Below are 15016 nucleotides of genomic sequence, written 5' to 3'. Positions count from 1 at the left end.
GATGGCTCTTTGCAGTTTGAATCGTTTCTGGTCCATCTTTAAGCTCTCTGGTTCTCTTAACAACTTTAGGTTTTACAGAACTATTAACTAAATCAAATAACTGTGAGTGGGAAATACAACTGATTCTTACACTAAAATATATTTTGAGCTAAATATGTTTCAAATATTTAGAAATATTTGAATAAATACATGAATGACATGCCAAATATAATCCTACAAAAATATTTTTAAAAAAATAATTTTTGAGCAAAGACTAATTTTAGGAAAGTATCTGCAGAAATACAGCTATGTAAGCCTGACTAGTTATCCTTACTTTCTTCTTAAATCATTGGGCTATGTTCAGGCGCCTCTACGTACAGTGAAATGGGTAGGTTGGGAGTCTCAAAGCTGCTTTCAAAGTCTCCACTTGTCTCACTGCCCACAAATGCTCTCCAGCCTAAACCGCTCTAAAGTTGCTGTAGACTACAAAGTGAACTTTGCTGAACGTGCCAACATCTACTTCTTCCATGGCAGAGGCTTTTAACCTGTGCCTTTGGATCTCTTCCTTTGAGGACTTCTCTCATTGTTTAGGTATTAAAACCTCTCTGCACAATGTTTTCGTCAAGAATGGAAGGGCCAACAGGTATAGGTTCCCACTGCACTCTCACACCGCTTTGCCAATTCAGTTAATACTTTTTGACACAGTCTCATTTGTTGTGATATGTATCACACCAACTGGCATGACTCCACTCTCAAAGAGCATACAGGTATGGTGCAGATAAAATCTCACTGGCTCGCTGCTGTACCACAGGTATCTTGCTCCTGATTCTGGGAGGGAAAACAAAATATGGTGCTCTGGTGCACAATAAAGAAAGGCGACTGGGACGGGGAATGGACAAGACTGCTTCTCTCAGACCCTGGCACCTAGCCCTGTTTCTTTTGGCTCTTGCCAGCAAAGACCTTCTTCCACATCCGGCTTTGGAAGCACATCTCCAGTGATATAGCTTCATACCTGCAATCAGACAGTCAAACATCTGCTCAAAATTGAGATACAGGACAAAGACTAATAAAAGATAAAGAGCTAAGATATAGCTAAGAGCTCTAGACTTCTGGAAGGTCTTCAGTCCTAAGGATGTAAAGACTGTCATTTACAATCATTCCATTCATAAAATGCTGAGAAAGAAATAAACATTCCCGATTTTAAGTCCAGAGGCAGATACTTGGCTAGCAACTCTGTAGGTTGTTATTTATATTAATGCTATCGGCTGTCAGGACAACTTAGGCATTCCCTAGGGCTGGTATCATTTATGCCAAAAAACAGGTCAGCTTAGATTAAAAAGGCAGAGAGGGAACTGAACCATCCCCACCTGAAGACGTGCTGTTTTCAAGAAAAGGCAATATTCCTGTGCTATGCTCCACAGCAGGAAAGCAAGAATTGCATACTAATCTCCATGGAGGTAAATACTCTTGCTGAATTCACTTAATATGCAAGGGTTTGTAGTCACTTCCTTTCCATTGCATTCCTACCTTGTTCTTTCTATCCGAGGCAGATATTTGAGTTGACCTTCAGCTTGCTTTCTTCTACCTGAGTAATTATTGAGATTTTTTTTTTTTTCCCTCTCTTCACTTCCACTTCCACCCATTCCAAGTCCCCAGAGACACTTCAACGGTACTGGTTTGCCTTGAAAGTCTGGTATTTCAAATATATTTCATTTAACATTTAACAGAAAAAAAAAAAAGTTGTTTGTCAAGAAGAGCTATAATGCTCTTTTTTTTTTTAACGTAAGCAAATAGAAATTCAGAGGTGCCTGTATGTATTTCTACTGTGCACAAAAAACCACACAGGTGCAGAAGATGATACCAAATCTCCCATGTTACCCTACAGGCTCTGGCAGCCACTCTGCATCAGTGCTGACATTTTCGTTGAGAAGCAGAAATGCAGCCTGCATCCCAGTTCATCAAAAATAGCAACTGAAAATTAACAGCCAGCAAAACTGGCTCTGAAGCTTGTTAGCAGTTAAGATACGTTACAGTATACTGCTGTAGACCTTTGATATTTTCACTAATAGTAACATTCTATAAACTGAAAGATATTTTTATACCAAAATATATTCTAAGAATAGTCCAAATTCAAATACACATCAATATTTGAAACCATGGTGACACTTCATACACAAATAGAAGTTACAGAGCTTGCTTATGATCTCTGCTTTCAGAACTGAACTACTGGGATCTGCAAGGAAAGACTGTGATACTCACACTGATCTGCCTTTCTCAGATTTCTCATTCTTATGATTTTCACAGACAGTGAGCAGCATGGGCATTCTTCACTCTGCAGAAAAATGACAAAGTTATTACCCACATTAATATTAAATTGCTCATACTTCATAAAAAATGACCTCACATAAGCGCGTGTTGCAATTTTCAAAGCTGTGCAGTAAAATTGGAAGATGAACTACTTGCACTGCTTTGGAAATTAAAACCACGTCTACGTAGAGTTAAAAAAAGAAGAAGAAATGAAAGAAATAGTCATCTGTGTAAATATGTCATTGATGGAAGAAATAACAGTGAAATTGATAACACAGTAAAATAGTTTTGAATAACATTAATTCTTGCATCACATGACAGGACATTTGAATTTAAAAGAAATCTTTATCAACAATGAAGCTTAAGTGTAACATGCTTGAGAAGTTCCTCCATTAAACACCTGTAGACAAAGGCAAAATATGTTTCATTCTCTTGAACAGTTGAAATTTCACACAGAAAGCAGATATTTTCTTCAGATAATTTTATTTAGTGAAAATTCCAACTTTCCTTTTAAAATCTTTATCAGGAGCTTTTCCTAGAAATAGCAAAGTGCAAACAGGTGAAAGGTTGTGAAGTTATGCACAAATACCAAACTAGGACCATCTTCGTGTCCATGATAATAGCTGGTTTTAGTCAGTGACCCTCCTGTGTACAGCACTAACAGGTGGCTGCTAGCACAGCTACCTGGGCACAGCATGTGACTATACTCATAGCTGGCAGATGCTGCCCTGTGGAAGACCCAAACTTACCTAATGCTTGCATCAAACCACAGACTCAGCTCAAATCCGCAGCAAGCTCCTGTGAGGCACCTCAGACTGCTTCCCAGCCTCCACGAGGATCACCCACTGCGGCTGGCCTTCCTTCCCCCACTGCCAAAAGTGCCTCCACAGGACGGCCAATACCAGCAAAGCTGTCAGTCTTCCTGACATAAATAACTAAATACATATGTGAATTTGGACTAACAGCTCCCAAGTCCTCTTTTAGGCACCAGAATCCCAGCCACAATCTCACCTCCGCTCATCTTCAGCTTCTAATGGTCTGAATTTTTGCATTCTTACCTCACGAACACTCCAGTATGATCCCATCGTGCTCCCAGCTGCAGACAGGTGTGGATGCAACTTCACTATTAGAGGCAATAGCTGGCAGTGACGCCCAAAGTGCCTCTGCAAACTTTAAGGAGGCACCTCCTGAGGAGCAAGTGGCTTATCCTTGCCCCACCTTCCTCTTTGCCCGAGAGCATCAAGAGGGAAGGGGAGGGAATATGCTGAGTTTATTTGATAGCTAAACACCAGAGGGGTGTGTTGGGGGAAGGCTGTACACACCAAGGCTGTGCCAAGAGTTATTAGCAATTCAAGATAAGGGCATGATAACGCACAGCACTTATACATGGCTACCTATGATCTGGCAGCCTAAGCAATGCGTGGATCAGTTAAGATAGTAGCAGCTATGTGTAGGCTGGAGGACAACAGCTCGACAGAACCCCAACCAACAACCAAAAGTATTGTGGATGAAATGACTTTAAAACTTCTATTTCAACAAAATTTTATTTGTTTTCCTTTTCTTGGAGGTAGAGGGGGTTGTGCTGTTTGCCAGTAGATGTTTCCCCAATTTCATTCGTATACTTGTCAGGTTGATATATGTTTTCCTACTTTCAGAACCCTTCCACAAACACAAAACTGAGTAAACGAAGACAAAAAGAATAAATTCTCCTCGAAATTAGGGCATACATTTATTCATCTTAAGTGCTAACATCTAGGAGTATTAAAAATGATGCAGTGTCATCAAATTGTGATATGATACCGAACTTTTCCATTTTCTGGCAGAACACTGTGCAGCAGCAGATATGCAGGTGAATAGCCCTTGCACAGGTCCAGCTACTAACAAGCCCAGATGTCTGATGTGAAATGACCACTTGAGAACTGCAGGAGGTGATACTATATACTCTCAGTACATGCAACCTGTCTTCCCTTTACACACACACCCCCCCCCCGCCCAGAAAACACACTGGAGAGAGTTAATTCTGGCCTTACAGCTTTTCACTGAACGAAAATTACCTTAGTCATCCATCGTTTTAGGATTAGGAATCTACCCTCGATACCTTTCCAATTATAGATGATGTGAAATGACACAAAAAAGTAAGTGTAAGGTCCTCCCAAATACTACTCTGTGAGGGACTAGTTGAAGCAGCTTCCTGTGGCCAAGAGATTGTTTTCATCTCTTACTTGTGGTATTGCAGTTCTGAAAGACCTGTCAGCCACAAACCGTTGCAAGGAGCAGGTGTTCCGGTGCAAGAGTGGCCGAATAGTGGGGGTTTGTTCCCGTGCTGCAATGTTTGTCACTTGGCTTTTGCCTCACTGATAAACCTGCAGGGGTCAGTGAAATTGTGCCTCACTCATATTTTGAACGAAGTCAGAATTTTTTTAGGTCCGGTGCAGGGAAAGCGCTGGATGTAGGCCACAGATGCGCAGACGTATTAATGCCGAAAGCCATACCAGAGCACCAGTACAGCCTAACACTGTGGAAGAAAGCCCAAGAAGTTGTATCATGGGCAACTTGTGCAGACAAAGGCAAGAGGGATTTTTTTTTTCCACTGGAGATCCTGTGGTGTAGCAATACTTTGAGCTATTCTGAACGCTCTTTGGAGGAGTTTATCAACGCTCAAGAGAGCCAGGGGACCAGCCTGCTGATCTGGCACCAGGTAGAAGTGTTCTTGTCCTGCTCTGCCACCAACACTAGGAAACGAAGGGTGTGAGGTTAAAGCAGAGTTTGATTGCCCCAGGTGTGAAGTAAGCTTGGCTTACTTGGCCTGTCGTTGATCTTTGTGGATTTCTGGGCTCTGATGTTGATGCTGAGTTTTGGAGGGAGTGGGTGGTGGGACTTGCAAATATTAAGCGCTAACGTTTATCTTCATCATAAAAGCTCAGCTGGTAATCTTTTGCAAACTTTAGCTTTTTGTTGTTGTTGTCGCAGGTCATTCCAAAGGAATAGTAAAAAAAGTACAGCACTGTGATGCTTCCACTGCTTAGCTCGTACATTTCTTTTACGCTGTTCAAATTACTCTGAAATTCTCACCTTTACTCTTGAAAAGGAAGAAGAGAAAGTGAAAAGTGACAGAACATTCTATGAATAGTTGTGAAATACCTTGGCTATCTTTTATGCTATGCCATAATTCATGCTATAGCCTAACTCTCAGCCTTGTAGCCCCTCACACGTATTTATTTTTATGGTGCCCTACAAACCAATCACACAATGATATCTCTGCCCCCCCCAAAGAAAAACAAATGCACTCTGCATCTTACTTTTACTTGTCTCTGTATCCTGAAACAAAATGTTTCATTCCACACCGGATCTTTGCAGTTCTTGATGGTTTTGGTCCGGACAGTCTCAGAGGAAGCAGTGGGCAAGGACAGGCTTACATAGCAATCAGTTTGGCTAACTGTATTTGAAAAGGTATATTGTAATTAACAAATTACCATAAATACATTAGAGCACAGCCTTAACATCACTGTATAGACAGCAAGCTGCAAAAAGGAGAGATTATTTCTGTTACTTTTCTTACAGGTCCTTATTCAATAGCACTCACTACTACAGCTTCTCTCCTGCAGGTGGGAGCTCTGGTTGTTAACAGAGAGTCAAAGAAGCTACTGCATTAAGTACAACTGGTAAGAAAAAAATATGCAGAGCTAGTGTTATTTAACAAAACCCATTATTTGTATGTCCCCTCTTTGTTGCAAATCAACAGATTTCTGTAACGGAGAAGCAAAAGATTTAAAGTTTAAGACAACCTTCTTAAAGGGTAAAATACTTATTTAATTCTTTGAGCATTTGGACACGGGGCTAACTTTGTCCTTTTCTCTTGAGAGTGGAACAGAAGTGCTAAAGAGAGTCTGGGTATGAAGGATCTTTGCTCTCTGCTCTGTTGCCTCCACGTAGCTGTAGCCTATGTAATTAGCCAACAGTCTCACCCAACATGTGATCACAGCGCTTCACCATCAATAAAAATGCAAAAAGGAGCAATGCACTTTCATCTTACTGATTTAAACTCTGAGCCTTGACAGGGAAGAAACAGTAACAGGTGAGATTTGGGTTTCATAACAGACAGTTTGGTACTGCGGGATGCATGCTGAGAGGCAGCTTGACCAAGTGGGTAAACTGCTGGAAAAGGTCTCATGACGTGCTGGCTCCGGTCTCGGGTCTACTCGGGTCTGCTCCAGGCTGCTAAGTGACTCTGGGCAATTGCTTCCATTAAAATTTATCTTGCTTCTCTGTCTGCATTTCCCCATCAATAAAACAGTGATAAAGATCCTTTCCTCTTTTGTAATCTGCTTTGACATCCCATGATTAAAAACATTATGCAAAAAATAACTACTGTTGGTCGTATTTCCACATGACCCACAAGAAGAGAGTGCCTTATCAGTAATTATGTTATTCTTTCTCTACCAGTCTCTTGGTTCTCATTCCACACTTCATTTAAACTTGTGGTGTAACCCGTGTGGCAATGAATAGCTGTTGCTTAAAGCAATCTGTGCAATCAGGTCATGTATAATTTATCTGCCACATCTTCTGATCTTGTCTGAACATGAAACATCTCCAAGTTTTTCCAGCATGCATTTGATAGTTTCTCCGTTACTGTCCATAGCAAGGAAGAAATTACTTCAGCATCGCAAATGCAGATGTCTATAATTTTTGCAAGTAATATTAGGATATTTTTAGACTTACTACTGCAATTATAACATGCAGAATATGTGCAATGTAACTGTAGATAACAATTTATTGTTAAAGGAGGTGATAAAAACGTTTCTTTAGCTCTCTCTCCCACGATATTTTCAACAATTATTCCATTGATTTTTAACATTTGAAAAAGATAATATTGACTTCCTCCGATGACACCAGAGAAGCAGGTAAGAGTAAGAATATGTTTCTTCAGCAACCGTGTCTGTCACTAATGGACTACTGATACATGTGTAGTTTAGGGAATTTGTTCATTCTGGGATATCTCTTTGTTGTACATACTACCTATGAATCCTGATTTAGAAGACAGGCATTCAGTATTTTCAGAGTATTAAAGAAGCTCTAAACTTGCGACTTACAATCTTGTGTCTAGAGAGAGCTGTGGTGGGATCTTCGTTCAGTCCTTCACCCTCTCTGAACACAATAGACCCATAGCCAACTTAAGACGTTAGTCCAGTCTTTAGCAAGGCTGCTCATCCTTAATAAGAGCAAAACCAAAGTCCTGCAACCTGCTAATCCATATCTAATGCCAGCTTAGTTAGCAACCAGTGAGGCCTCAGTCTCAACATAGCCCAAGACAAGAATGCAGAGGCAAAGATATTTGAATCTGAAAACAAGCAATTGCAGCCAGACCACTGCAGGAAGAATAAGAAACTATGCTCCAGAACTACTATGTTGCAGGACTTACCATAACTTATATATACAGCACAAATTTAGATAAATTTTGGACCAGATCCCAAATACACAATGTTAAAAGTAAGTGCAGGTGATTATATTTAGCACTGAGATCTCTTTGCATACAGTCCCAGCCCTGGGCAGGAACAAGTGGATGCTCAGTGTCTTCTACGTTGCAGTCCTCTTCCACTGCCTTCCTCCCTCCACCATAAAAGGCTTTAACTGTTAACAGCTGTTAAAATGAAACAGGTCCAGATTGAAGAGTATTTACTTAGCCTGGCATATGAGAAAGAGCTGAAAGAATTGAGTTTGCTGCTTCAACAACAACAACAAAAAAGACTGTCAAACGACGGTTCTGTAATGTCCCAATGCTCGATACAAACAGGACAATGATCTGTGGCTCTGCCTGGTCGGAGGGAAATAAACAAAGAGGAATATTAGGGAAACTGTTCCAGCTCTAAGAGAGTTAGCTCTAATGAGAAATATTTTATAAATTTTCTAGGTAACTCGTTTCAGACGGTATTGATACCCAGATACGTATCAAAGAGGGACAAACAAGGTAAACTTGGTCCTCCTTCAGGAGAAGAGCAGCAGCCCAGGTGAGCCTACAAGGTGTCATGTGGAATTGCCGCCACGTGATGCCTATGTTTATGCTGGAAGGAAATAAACAGGGTAATCACGTATCATCAATTATATTGCATGGAAATCAACTAACCGGTTTCCCTTCCAACCCTGACTGTCTTGGAAGGAAGCGATAGGACATCCTTATGTTGTACATCAGCCCAAAAGATCAATTCCCAGATATCTGGGCACTGTCTCCAAAACAACTTCAAACCTCCTTCTTCGACGCGTATAAAGTGAGACTGTAAGTTCATCAGAAAAGTTGACGCCTTTCCTTTCCAAACACATACAAAGTCCAAGTAACAAGTCCTAAACGCATACCTAGAGCCTCTGCGTACCATCCCAATACAATCATCAAACGGAAACAATATAATGCAGAGAAGCCCACAGACAGCTGTGCTACAACTTCTCCCATCCACCCCAGCTCCTCTGTAAAGAAACAAAGGATAAATTATGTAGCCTAAGAGGCATTTTGGGTACATGTAGCTGTTCTTGCAAGATTGTCACATGCTAACAGAGGCGCAGATGTCATTAGATCACCTTTACATATGCTCTCTTTCAGCAGAGTGGAACTAGAAAACTTGTATTTCCATAGGTACATCCATTTTTAAACTTTTCATAAGCATTGCCACTGTTTCACTGTTCCTACTCTCAGAGTGTCAGCCAGTAGGAACCAAAAAGCTGTTTATATTTGGCTGAGAGGTATTATTAACAGGTCAGGCTTCCTTTGTTCAACCTTAGACTCTCTTGCAGTGGTATGTTGTGCAATCTCACACCTATCACTGGAAAATATTTTTTAGAGAGTTCCTTCCCTTCCATTTAAAAATAAACTAGCTGAAAATAAGTCTTGGCCAAACATTGACAGTGTTGATGCAGATACAGTGGGTAGTTAGAACTGCTGGGCATCTGACGAAACCATTATCAGAGGGAAACATAATGGAAACAGACTTCGAAACAGGCTGCAAGTGCCTCAGATTTCAAAGAAAAATGGGAGTGACAACAAAAGCAATACCAGAAGCAGCTGAACCAGCAAATCAACACTCACGGATTTTCTTTCTTTATAAAGTGCTCCCAAGAAAGTTATGCACGCAATAGAATAGAGTGAATAGAAGGGGGAATAGAAACAAAAATGGTTTTAATGTTTAGCTAAAACTATTTCCCCCTCCCTCACCTTAAGCATTGGCATTTCGACTCAGAAATGCCTCTGGCACGCTTTTTATGTAGTTATGGTACTTTTTCTCACATTCTTCTCCAGGATTTTTCTGAAAAAGCAGGAGCAATACATCATGGGAGATATAATCTGCAGAGAGACTGAGATTAAGCTGCAGGACTGACAGTGAACTGCAGCAGTAATTCTGTTTTGGATTTTCCAACTGAGGTTCAGAGTTTGGAAACCAAAATTTTGCTACTGAATAACTAAACTTTATGGTAGGGACACTTGCCCTAGATATCTTTTCTTTCAAGCAAACTTTGGTACTGAATGGGGAGCTACCAAAAATCTGTAGCTCAATATAATAGTGAGGACAAGGTCAGCTGACTGACATGAGGTGTTCTCCTTTCGCTGGGACTGATGTCTCAAAACCCATATTTGCAAATATGATGACTAAGGTTAAAAATGTCCCAAAGTCTCTGTCTCTCAGGAAGAAGCTAGCACTGATAATCTGTACAAATTTACTGCCTAAATATACACCTAAATAAAAACAGATACCTGTAGAGGTTCTTTGTTTTTATGGTGAGGACGGAAGAGTTATGGCTAAGCAAACGGCACAGAAATAAAACACATTGGTATAACTAAGTAACAAAAGTAGGGTGCAGTAAGTTGCTTCATTCCCTCATAGGATGGTTTACAGCAGCCAATTTGAAGGAAAGACGTTGATGCTGCTCAATAACTCCATAACATACAGGGACAACTCACTGGAAGAGAATTTTTACACCACACTGTAAATGGTTCTTCATGTGCCTGAGAATTCCGCCCAAAACCTGTAAACCTCAGCCATCGTTTTCTGAATTAAATTCTGGACCTACAGGGCATAACACGCAGGTGAAGATTACGTTTTGATTATTTCGGTTTATTTGTTAAGCAGAGCGTTCATTCAGCCTGGATTAAAAGTTTACATTGCAGCAATGGTTTATCCTGACATAAATACTATGACTCGGATGTGCTGCCAACATGCGCTTTGCTTTTGGCAGCCAAGTCTTCGCTTTTTACACATCTTTTCTACAAAGATGTCACCATTGGTTTCTCTCACATCAAAGTAAGCCACAGAAAAACATACAGCCTCCAGACCGTCTTTTATCACAAGACTACAACTAATCCTATTTTCACAGTGAAATTAAATGAACTCATATTCTGACTGGAGTCCTCCAGGACTCCCAACTGATCTAGCAGCCTGCAGCAATTTTCCTGTGAGTAAGAATGAATGAAGGCATTAAGAACAGAGATATCTGACTTACAAGGAACAGTTATACCCAAGATCCCTTTTGTCTAGTTTTTATTCTTGAACTAAAGGCAAGTCTTTAAAAGAAGTTAGTCAAGATTAGTCCTGAACAAACAGGAAGAGATTAACACCTTTGCCAGGGAGGCATTCAAAAAGATTTGCAATTTAATAGCAGAACACAATGCAAACACCAGTACTAACATTTGTGAGTGGACTTTCTCTGGCTACCACTGGAGCACTACTTTATTGGCCGCTGCTGAGGATACAATCATTCAAAATCCCTGGGAGAGAAGCCGTAGTCTCATGTGGACACTCTCACATGTCTTTTCTGAATGTGGACTATCATAGCCACGTTAAATCTAGCCTCTCTACTTTACGTTGGCCTCCCACATAACATCAAACTACATCTTGATTCTTGGTCCTTATCTACAAGGTAATCAATGTCCTAGGTTCAGCAAAAGGACTTTCTGAAGCTCCTCTCTGGAGACCATCGCTGATAAAAGTTCTCAAGCTCTGTGAATCTTGCCTGTGGGCCAGGCTTTCCTTGGCATTACTCGGACTCTTCAGACTGAACCTCCATGGGAACTATGACGTACCGCAAGCCTTATCGCATTGAACGTACAGCTCACCTCAGCAGCACTCATTTAGACATGTGTAAAAGGACACAGATGCAAAAAATGAAACAGGTCTCTGTTCTGAAGGTGCAGGAAAGAATGAATCACCGCTTACAAGTATCAGTCACACTGCTTAATGCAGAACTGGATGAACTGCAGATACTGCTGTCTTGATGAAACGAGAACTAGAATATATTCTCCAGGTTCTGTAACAGTGCATAAGAAAATCTATTTGGGCAAAAATGCATTTAAATGTATTTTCCACGATAAAATGCTGAAGACGAGACGTTGTACCTTCTTCTCATCAAAAGAATATCTCAACAATCCTGGAGCAATTCCTGCAATAAGCAAATTGATCTCCATGGTATTTATGAACTACTTTGAATGTCCAAATTCTAACAACTAATAGTACTGTAAACACAGATCTGCTAATACTCAATTTGGCGTTACTGTTCAGTTCAAAGTCAAGCAAAGTATACTTTGGTCTTAAACTCAACACATCGTTGAGCAACAGTACACAGGATATTGAGTAAAATACAGTCCTTACCGAGGATGATTAAAATCACCAAGGTACGATAACCCTTGAGAAGATGTGGAGGACTGTAAGCATGGGAAAAGGGCAATGCTCATCTTCCTAAGCGGTGAGAAGGTATCACACAGCCCAGCCCAAGGAAATTTGTAAATACAGAAAGCCTATTGAGAAATCAACACACATACTTCATCATCATTATCTGTTGACAACTGCTGAAGTTGCTTATATATACATTTGAAAAAACCGCATGCTACTCTTGTGCTGTGTTATTTATTGGCACAGCACTTCATGAAACACATCTCAGCTCTTGCAGAAACATCCATCCAGCTCTGAGCAGAGGCTGTCACCGCCATTTAACTCTGCAAGCCAAATGGCAGAGGAGTGAAGGATCGTGAATTAGTGCATGGACGTGTCTCCTTTCAAAGCACCATGTGGTTCCACATCGCTGCCATTGTCACCTATTCATTCCAGTCCGTCTTCTCCCTTGTTATTTCCACTGTCTCTATCCTTTCAAACCTGTTTTAAAACAGGTTGTGACATTTTCAAAAATCGTGAAACATTTTAAAAGCTGTTTCAAGCACTTGTTAGGTGGAAGCCTCCAAACAAGAGGCTAATGAAGTCTGCTAGGAACACGTAGTACCATCATAAAAGGCTTTAAACATCATCCCTGTTCAATGAAGGACAATAGCTGCAATACTACCTGTGCTTTGCCTATGAGGCAGAGATAAGCCTAACGTTTACCTAAGGTTGGTTTCTCCTTTTATCAACCCTTCAGCCCGTAATGACTTCATTCTCCTAATGCCCCTGCGAGGCTCCTAGTGACCTTGTTGAAGTCCTTCTTTTAGAGATGAGGAGCTAAGGTTTTGAGGAAACTCATCTTCCTCAAGGTTACACCAAGAATCTGAAGGAAGTCATGAGGGGACATAGCACATCATAACTTTCACCACCAGAACAGCTTTCTGTTCTTGTACACAGAAGACAGCACGGCTGCAAGAAGATGCATGGTGTACTTACATACAATCACTGATACCTAGCGGTAGAGATGCAACTATTTCCACAGCTGTAAGGAGGTGTCCTGACCAAGAACTCTAAGCAAATAACATACTAATGAGCTCCTTGGATAGACGTAGCATTGTCTTTTTCAGTGGTGGCTTATGCGGCTATGAAGGCACAGAATAAGCTTTTCGTCTCCACATTTCTTACCACTACTATATAATGCGATACAACACACTTTACACTACGCTCTGTAAACTGCACTCCATCATGGCTATCAAAGACTTGAGAGAGGGGAAAAAAAACCCTGGAAATAATCTCTTAGTCTAGAGAACAGAAAATGGGCAACCTGAAGGAAAATAGGTTTTGGCGTGTGTTTAGATGGTAGCAATGAACTGAGGAAGAGCAGGGACAGACTTGGATAACATGAGTAGATGAAATCAAAAAGAAGATTGAATAGGAAGGAACAGAGGTTGTTAAGAACTGCAGCTGTGAAGTTGATTCACATAATATTCACTGAGTTTATCCATTCATTTGTTACTCGTATTATTAACTGCGGTTATGACTGTGATAACAAACATTGGTCAGAACCAGGGCTCCATTTTGACAGGTATATTAGTAGTTGTGCAACTAGATCTTGAGTTAATCGGCTTACAATTGGAGTAAGAAAAGCCTCATTTCAGGATATGAAATCACAGGGAGGCGCTTTTGGTGATTAACAGTTGCTTTTATACATGTTTGTTTCAGTTTCTTAACCAGTTAGGAAATCTTTGTTTACAGGTCTTGTTGCAACTTGGCAGCTATCCACATAGCTGCTTCTCTGTCCTTCTGCAGATTCGTGTTGCCAAGCATGTGCCCTGGGCTGCTTTCAGAATGTCTCTCCGTTAATGTAAAGGCAGCCTCCCTGAGCAGCCAACGGCATCACGAAAGTAGACGAGATGTCCTGAAAAGACATCGATCCTCTTTTTCGAAGGACTGTGTCCCAGGATTTCTCTCAACCACGGCAGAAGTCAGCGGCCATAGTCATTTTAACAGGGAAAAGTTTTCACCCTAAAGCAAACATGCCATTAGCCCTAGCCAGCCCCGGCAGCTGCCTGATGGGACTGCCCATGCTACCTGCCTGCCATCCCTCACATTGGTGCTACAGTCAGTGACAAAGGTGAAGCGAAGTACACCTGGCTTCCTGTGTGTGCCCTCTTCAATCAGTCCTTTCCACACACAACAGTTTCCTTTGGAGAACAAGGCAATGAAAGGGAATTCATTATTATGATGGTGTTGCACAGGATTTAGGGGGACACAAGGAAAACAGTAATTCTGCCTTCCAACCTTTAAAATCAGTGGGCAGTGTAATACTGGGAGTTTGCTATGAAATTACATAGCAACAAGGCCCAGATTTAACAAGTACCATATTTAATACTGTAATTAAAGACAAGCCTAAGGTTTTATCTGATGAGAATGTTGATTGAGACTAGCTTGTCATACTAAAGAAAACAAACAAGTAGCTGTAGGCCATTCGAGGAAAAACTTTCTGGAGCCTTGGACTTTGCTAAATACAAAGTAGGGCAAGTCAATATTTTTAAAGACTTTTTTTTTTTTTTTTTTGTCTCCTGAAGTGAACATACATGCATGGAGAAAAATGTTACTTTATATTTCACTTGCAGCCCATGAAAAAAACAGGTTTCTTTCCCATAGGTGCCAATTTGCAGAAGATACTTATTTTCCCTCCTGCAAGACCAGTGAACTGTGCCATCAAGAAAAGGGCCGTGCTAAACCAGATTTGCCAGCTGTGTGAGGCAGCCCGCGCCCTTCTGTGACTGCAACAGCGGCCTCTGGGAAGAGCAAGCGCCGGGTGCACAGCGAAGCAGGTCCAGGCAGCCACGTTGAAAACAGGAGCTCTGGGGAATTTACACAGCATTGGTCTAGTTCTTGTCATAATTGGCACACGGCGGGGGTGAAACGCCGTGGTACTTGGCCAGCAGAGCAGTCCCTCAGGAAAGAAATTCTCCCATGGTTAAATGGTGGAAATGCAGAGCCCTGCATGACCATGGCTTCAAGGGGAGCTGTGAAGAAGTGGGTGGGGAGCCCTGAAGATAAAAATTAGTCTCTCTCTCTCGGTGAACTTGGCT

This window comes from Leptosomus discolor, chromosome 3, assembly GCF_034619465.1.
Source record: "Leptosomus discolor isolate bLepDis1 chromosome 3, bLepDis1.hap2, whole genome shotgun sequence".
Lineage (NCBI taxonomy): Eukaryota > Metazoa > Chordata > Aves > Leptosomiformes > Leptosomidae > Leptosomus > Leptosomus discolor.
Note: the sequence above shows the minus strand (reverse complement) of the source record.